General features: G+C 41.8%; 1 long non-coding RNA gene across 1 annotated transcript; it reads left to right on the top strand.

Annotated features, from left to right (window-relative positions):
- The first annotated feature begins 331 nt into the window (after nucleotides 1-331).
- Nucleotides 332-2,955, top strand: LOC135300144 (uncharacterized). Its single transcript, XR_010362030.1, has 3 exons — nucleotides 332-478; nucleotides 1,926-2,017; nucleotides 2,681-2,955. It is a non-coding gene; the product is annotated as an uncharacterized LOC135300144 (long non-coding RNA).
- The last annotated feature ends 5,061 nt before the right edge of the window (nucleotides 2,956-8,016 follow it).

Genomic DNA, 8,016 nt, shown 5'->3' on the forward strand with positions numbered 1-8,016 from the left:
AATCTGCAACCTTCACACTTCATAACAGCTATAAAGACACGAAATCAGGAGAGCTGAAGCTCTCTAGCAGAGATGACAAAATAACTCAGAAAGATTATCTGAAAGCACCACAAGTTTCAGATATGACCTGGGTTGACACTGAAGTCCAGATAAAAGCCCACAACTTTTGTCACCTGTGACTGTTTACAGCATTTCCAGGCATTGGAAACAGCTGTAAAAGAGTTAACAGAGCACAAGGCTCATCAGAGACTCAGCCCCAGGTGTTTTGCCTTCCTTTATCCAGTCTGATGGCTCTGACAGCTGAGCCACCTCATTTAAAGGTGCTTGAGGGGTGGTTTAAAGCCTCTGCTGTCAGCTCCCCATGTGCTGCTCCCAGGCACTGCTGGGCTGAGGTGCCTCAGATAACAAATAGAAGTGTCCAAGGGATTAAGGAAGAAAAAAAAATTACTGAAGGGTACTCAAGGGAAGATTAGCAATTGTGAGTAAAACATGTTTAGTGTGAACTAATGATTGGGCATAGGCAGAGAAAGCAAGAGGTAACTGAGTGAGGTTCTTGTAGTGTTTTGGGTGCCTTCAATTCTGTATTAAATGAAGCACATGATAGTCTTAACAGGCAGTTATTTTTTTCTTCTACATGTGCTGCCTGAACCCAGTATTAAACACAAACCAAAGGCACTCTGAGGTGTTGGAAAAATGGAAATAAGGAGCTTCAGTTTTGAAAACGATGCTATAAATCAGTTAGCTGAAAAAAATTACCCGAAAAGGATTAAACCTAACAAGGGCAGCTCCAAGAGAAGTAAACAAGCTCACTGCTTGCTGTTGGGAGATGTTTGCTTGGTGTAATGTGTCTTTTAGGTCACCAGGTCTGCTTAGGTAATCACAGGGAACTGCTCTTGTTAGCAGCATGCCTCTCCTGCACAGAATCTTAAATAGCAAAAGGCTGGTGAACTATGGGGGTGTTTAAAAGAAAAGAATGAAAAATAAGGACATCTTTTAATTAAAAATCAAGGCCATGTAGTTAATCTGGCTACAGCACACCCTCTTCCCATAGTAGAGGAAAGAATCACCTCTGGATGAATCTCTTCTTCCCAATCTGAGTGGCCAGGTATACATTTTACAGCTGGGCTAAAGAGAATGGGTCTAAAGGAGGTCAGAAAATGCAACAGTTAATTTTTAAAATTTTAATTGATGTAAGAAGATGATGCAGCCTCTACTTGGAAATGGCTCTTTTCACATCACAGGCTTGCTAGTGGGTCTTTCTTTCACCTACATGAAACTTTATGATCCCTGAGAAGAAGGGTCTCTAAAGTATGAGTAAGGAAACACAGGGTTCATGATATTTTGGGTTTCTTTAGTATAAAAAGAAGAGAGTGTGGTTTGAAAAGATCAAAGGTGCAAAAAGAGAGAACTCCATGTGGCTGTGTTTGTGGTGAAGGTTGCTTCCTAACCTGCTGAAAATTCCTGGATATTTGATGGAGCACAATAAGGTGATAAGAAACATTTCTGGGTTTAACCCTAAGGAGTGACCTGGGCCAAAAAAGACTGAAGGACTTAATCAATTTTTGCAACTAGAATTGCTGGAGCCAGATGGGCGTTGGTCACTTGTCCTGAGGAAAGAGCTTCAAGTTGTGCCAGGGGAGGTTTAGGTTAGCTATTAGGGAAAAGTTCTTCATGGAAAGGGTTGACTGCTCAGGGCAGTGGTGGAATTACCACCCCTGGAGGGATTAAAAAGCTGTGTGGTTGTGGCACTTGGGGATGTGATTTAGTGGTGTCCTTGGCAGTGCTGGGTTGAGTTGGGCTTGGTATTCCTGAAGGTCTTTTCCATGATTGATAATATTGTGGTTCTTTGACTCTGTTCCCCACAAACCTTTGACATTCAAAGCCTCAAAATTAAGCAATACTAAGCACAAGGAATTAATTTTAAGGTGTATTCCTCAGAGAAGCACTTCCACTGCCACTTGTCTCCTTGGGAAAAAGCCTGCTCCGAAGCCTCCAGTCACATCTTTGATGTATCAGGGTGAGTCTTGTAAACACACGAAAATTTACTGTGCTGCATTGCTCAGGAAGGTGTCACTCCCAGACACTGTGGCTGTCTCTGAGTGCTTTGCAAACATCAGATGATTCTGAAAGGCCTCAGGGTAACTTCTCTGGGCTGGAAAGCTGCACTTTGGAATGCACGGTGGGGAGCTGTGGTTTCCTGAGTGAATGGATTTGTGCAGCAGGTGTCAGCACAGCACAATATTTCATTTCTCCTGGGATCAAGTCTCAATCATTTGGTTCTGGTTGCTCAGCTGTTAAATCGCTTCCTGACGTGTGTGTAATGCAGTCTGTGCCTGCCCCTTTTTGCTGTAATTTCTTTCATTAGTGCTCAGTTGTGTTTTTCTCTGCTTGTTGAGATGGTTCCTTGCCTTATTAGGCTGTGCAAATGCGTGATAATTTTTTTCCGTCATTTAATGTTGCAGTAAAAAGACTGAAAAGAAAATACTGCTGTGCCATAAAATGCGTGATAAATGTTTCAAAGACATTTAGGAACGTGACTCAGTTCTTAGATGACATTTTAGTTATCAGTATTCTAATCCTTGCCGCTTTAGGTCCAGATTTGAAGGCATTTAGGCAACTGATCTCTAGTAAATTAAAAAATAAGAAGAGATAGGTCCTAGATAAACTATCTTTGATTCAGATTTTCACCTGTGAGCTCTCAGATTGTGCTGAATACTAAAGCCAGAGTTGCCTCTCCCCTTTGAGGAGATAACCAGGCAGGAGAAGAAAGAAGAGGAGAGAGACCACGTGGAAAACAGAAGACATGGGATCAAATCTCTTTTCTGATCAACTCTGGAAGATAGTTTCTAAATCCCAGAAAAGAACTATGGGTCTCAGACCATCCTGCAAACACATCTCTTAAAATCTTCACCTGAAATAATTTCATTTTGGATAAATAAATACTCATTGGAAGAAGTGTTTGACCTTGTGTCCTTGCCAAGATATTGGGAAAATACAATGACCAAACAGTAACTCCTCTTCTGGCTTGTTGGTTCTTAGGTGTGTTGGAAACTGAATTATTTGTACAAAACAAAGCAACTTCAGTGCGATTAATTTATCCAAACCTCACATTTGCAGCAGCATCTTTGCAGGAAACCTATAGTTTTTCTGCTTCTAATAAAACAAAAAGAGGTTTTCCAAATCCCAGAGTCCTCTAACAGCGGGACAAAGCCAGATAAGGGTTCTGTGTAAAGGGCTAATCCCAGATTTCCTTTTGCTTACCTTTGGAAAACCCCCAGAAGAGAAATCTTCCCAGGAAACCTGGGATGTCACAGAACTTTCGTGAGCAGTTGGATGATTGTGTTTGTGCCCACTGGCAGACAGAAAATTAGGTACTGCAGGAATATAAATTACGATGGGGTCATGTGGGGGGGGAAAAAGTGGGATTTGGAAGTTTTAGCTGCACCTGAGTACCAGGCTTCAGCATCTAAAGAGCTGCTGATTCTCTCTCCTTTTGCTGTCTCCACTCAGACCAGATGCAGTTTTTGTGGTGTTTGCATCAATGCTTTGGACTTGACATTGGGATGCTCCTGACTCTGGGCTGGTGACCCAAAGAATGATTTTCTGCATTTTATCTGAGCGGATTTTGTTAATTTTCAGCCTTGTTGTTCCCATTACAAGGAGAATCTGACATTCCCTTGGGCTTTTCTTTTGTTGGAAGGCTGCTGTTTGCGGGCATCACCTGCACAGTGCTGCTTTCTCTGCCCAGGAGAAATGTCCTCTCCTTCCCTTGGGTCCTGGTGACCACATCCTTCCATAAACCCCCAAATTGCTGCACTGACAGGTTGGAAAATGAGGAAAGCAGGAATAAGCGATCTTTTTGAAGTATCTTCCAAGTTTAATCAGGAAGGAGCTAGAGCTGTTCTCTTTGGTAAGCTCACGGCTAAATGAATTTACTAAATTACCTTTTTTGATCAGCTAGGAAAACAGTTTGGAACTGACCAGATGCAAAATCCACTGAGCCACATGGGGTGTTTTTATAGCTGTTAGTGAACTTTGGGTAAGAATTTGAGAATGCAAAATTCAAGCATTTGCAAGGAGTGTAATTGAATAGGGTGAAGGAAATTCACAGTTAGAATTGCTGTAAAACATTTATTTTGACATTTTGCGGTGCTGTTTCTTGCAAATTTACCTCTCAATGACACAAAATTTTTGCCAGTTTTGCCTTAAAACTTGAAGCAATTTTTGGTTGGTAGAAATGGTCTGGTAAGTTTTGGCTGAAGTTTGGAGCAGAGTTATGGGGAAATGGATATTTATTTTTTAGTCTTCATTCCTCTGAGAACACTACCTTTTTTAATTTTTTTTTTAATGGCAAGGGAATGACATGTTGCATGTCCTTTGAAGATTTTTTTTTTTTCAAAACACTGTTCATTTACGAGATCCTGTGTAAGGGGCTGGGAAATTATACAAGTGCTTTCCTCCAAGATACCTCCAGATGTTCCCACACATAATCCTAAATGTTGTTAGAGCAATTGAATGCAGGACAATGTCCTAATATGTTCCCTTACTACAGAAGTCACTAGATTTTTTTGCTGTCACTTCCAGCCCTCCCCAGCACCCACCTTTTCATCTACCCTGCATACAAATCTGCTTAGACTGCAGCATTCAAGTGGCAGGGGGTTTCTTTTTGCGTTTCTCCACCAGTCACTACAGAGGGGCTTTGATTCCTTTTTGTGGCTTCCAGGATTCCCCCAAATGACTGTGTAAATAAAAAGATGATCATACAATAAGAAAAAGAATGAGATGCAAATGAAGGCATATTCAAATCAAGGGAACAGGTAAAGTTGTTCTCTTGCCAACTATTTCTGGATCCAGAAAATCCCAAATATTCAGAGCATGGAAATCACAGGAATGTCCTGGCTTGCTGTGTCCTGCTTTCTAGGAGTGCAGGCAGCTGTGGGTGTGATCTTGCCCACAAACACATCAAACAGGTTTCTTCCACTAGCACATGAGTTTCCCAACGTTAAAAATAAATATTTGTTAAGGCTGTTTTGCTGTATTTCTAGCAGGTTGTACAGGTGTTTTATCTAAAGAATTTCAAAATGCTCTTAGCCCTTGTCAGGTTCTTTTACAGTGTGCTTGCACAGCCCCAACACCCTGGTTTGTAAGTTATAAATTACATCAATTGGCATTCATACAGGTGCAAACACTGCAGTCTGGTTTTCCTGAAAGGGAGGATGAGCAGTGAAAGGAGCTGGCATCTGGCTTAGCGCATCCTTGGTCTCCCTCTTCTGGCTCAGCTGGAAGGAGCTGAGCATCCAGGATGTGCTGCAGCTCAGCATCCCCTCCTGCCAGGAGCTGAAGGGACACTGGTGAGAAGAGCAGGTCCGGAAGATTTTTTCCAGGATGTGACTGAAAGCACCAGCACAGAGAACACAGCAGTTCAGAGAACACAGGGAATTTGCAGTCAAGCTCTCCACCCTCCTCTCATTTTTTAGTGCCTTAGCTACAAACTTTGAGAAAATCATCAATATCTCTTTACTACACACATGGAGTTGGGGGAAGGGATAAAGATTTGGAAATATGAGTGGGGAAATATGTTCAGGAGTTCTGTTACTGCTGAGCTCTGGCTCCCATGTTTTACCTGCTGGATGGTATTAAGGGTTTAAAAAGTCTAAAACTCAGACACTAAGTTAAAATACCATTAAAATATCCACAAATGTGGGGGGTTTGTGCATTTTTATACTGGTGCAAGTTTTGTCTCAGCAGGGCTAGAGCAGTGCCCGTCCCCTGTGCTGGGTATTGCAGAGGTACCTGGAATTTTGGGGTCAGTTTGGGACTCCTCAGGACAAGACACTGAGGGGCTGGAGAGTGTCCAGGGGAGGGAACAGAGCTGGGGAAGGGTCTGGAGCCCCAGGAGCAGCTGAGGGAGCTGGAAAGGGGCTCAGCCTGGAAAAAAGGAAGCTCAGGGGGAACTTTCTGGCTCTGCACAACCACTTGAAAGAAGGCTGTATCCAGGTGGGTCTCCCTTTCCAGGTAACAGGACAGGAGGAAGCAGCCTCAAGTTGTGCCAAAGGAGCTTCAGGTTGTATATTAGGAAAAACTTCTTCACCAAAAGGGCTCTCCAGCCCAGGCACAGCTGCCCAGAGCAGTGGTGGAGTCCCCCTCCCTGGAGGGATTTAAAAGCTGTGTGGATGTGGCACTTGGGGACATGTCAGTGGTGGCCTTGGCAGTGCTGGGTTAATGGGTGGACTCTGATTTTAGAGGTCTTTTCCAAGCTAAATGATTCCATGGGTCTCTAAGTCAGCCTGTCAGCAAAATCAGGTGGTAATTTGAGTTTCTTCTAAAGGGATTTTGATGTGAAGAGCACATTTTGTATTCCTTCTCTTTGCCTTTGGCTTTCTGAGCCTTTCTGCCACAAACTGGCCTGCAAGTAGTTTTGTTTTTCCTCCTTATTAAAAAAAAAGTAGTGGTTACAGCTGTTAAAATCTGACTTTAAAAAATGCAACATCAAACTTCTGTATTTCACAATACTGGGGTTTTGTGTATTTTGAAGCTAGGCATTAAACTGTGAGTGACAGCATCACCCACTTGAACTGGCTTCTTTTTCCCCACACCTGGATTACATATGTGTTACAATATGTGACATTTAGAAGGGAATTTGGCAAGGGAAAACTGAAAAATGGGGGTTAGATGGAAGTGTAAGCTCTGAGACACAGGAAGAGACCACAGGAGAAATGGTTTGTCTCTGTTGTGAAACTTCTGCCTCTGAAATACAGGGAATAATAACCCACTCTGGCTCTGTATGGTCCTGCTTCTGACACTTTTGGGACTTTTAACCTCAAATTTTATGGAAGAAACCTCTGCCTATATATGTAAAAAACAATACCAGAAAAGCTGGATTTGTTTTTGCTGTGCTGCTTGTTGCTGCTTTTGATTTTTTCTTCAATGTATGTCTCCTCACTGATAATTTATGTGTGAAATCAAAACAAGACTTCTAAAGTCTGGAAAAGAGCTTGTTCTGGTTATGTTGGGGTTTGAATTGCCCATCTTTGTTTACTGTCTTTGTACCAATATTTCCTTTGGAGAGACATGTGGAAAAGTCCTGCAAGAACCTTCTTGATAGGAACTACAGCTCAGCCCAACACTTGTTCAACATTTTAATCATTTAATGCCACGATTGGACTTTAATAATGATAATGACAAATAAAAGAAGACAACAAGTCTTAATCTTGTTAGGATTAAGAATCTTAAAATGAGAATATCATCTTCAACTTGACAAGGTGCAAACCACCAGTTCCTACAAGCAGTTGCCCATTGGTGCTTAAAATCACAACTTGCCCAACTCTGTAACTGTCTTACCCAGAAAATGGGATTTCTCTTTGCTGCAGCACAGAATAAAGTTGGCACTATAATATATTAGAAATATAGGGGGCAAAATAATATATTAGAAATATAGGTGGAACAAATAACTGTAGTAAGATTGAAAATGCATCCCACTTTGTTAGGGAAGGGGGAAAGTTGGCTTTAACACAAAAACTCTTTAAGCTGAGGATTTAGGAGCAGAGGGATGTAAATTGTGTTTAAATTTACAGGAACAGATGTATCTGTGGGCAGAAGTGAGGATGCCCAGCCATGTGATATGGCACAGTTTGTGTGCTGTTTCTTGGGATTCCTGAGGTCTAATTAGTGCAACACCAAGTGCCTGAACTAACCCTAGAGGGCTCTCACGACTCAGGAACAGAAAGGATGGGACTATCAGAGGAGAGACTTCAAGCTCTCAATTTTCTCCTTTCTTACAGAAATACCTGCTTTATGGTTATGTATGTGCATTGGTAAAGGTGCAACATTTGTGTTTGAAACGGAATTAGAAAGTATTTGGGGTTTTACTGTGCTTGCCTTTTCATGAAGGGAGAGAATTTAGTCACTAAGCAGGATTTTAAAAACATTTGTCAAATCTGTTGACAACTTCAAATAAGCCATTAAATGTCAGCTGATGAGCTTCAATTGTTGGAGCCTCTTATGAAAATTATGAAA

Source organism: Passer domesticus, chromosome 4 (genome assembly GCF_036417665.1).
Source record: "Passer domesticus isolate bPasDom1 chromosome 4, bPasDom1.hap1, whole genome shotgun sequence".
Lineage (NCBI taxonomy): Eukaryota > Metazoa > Chordata > Aves > Passeriformes > Passeridae > Passer > Passer domesticus.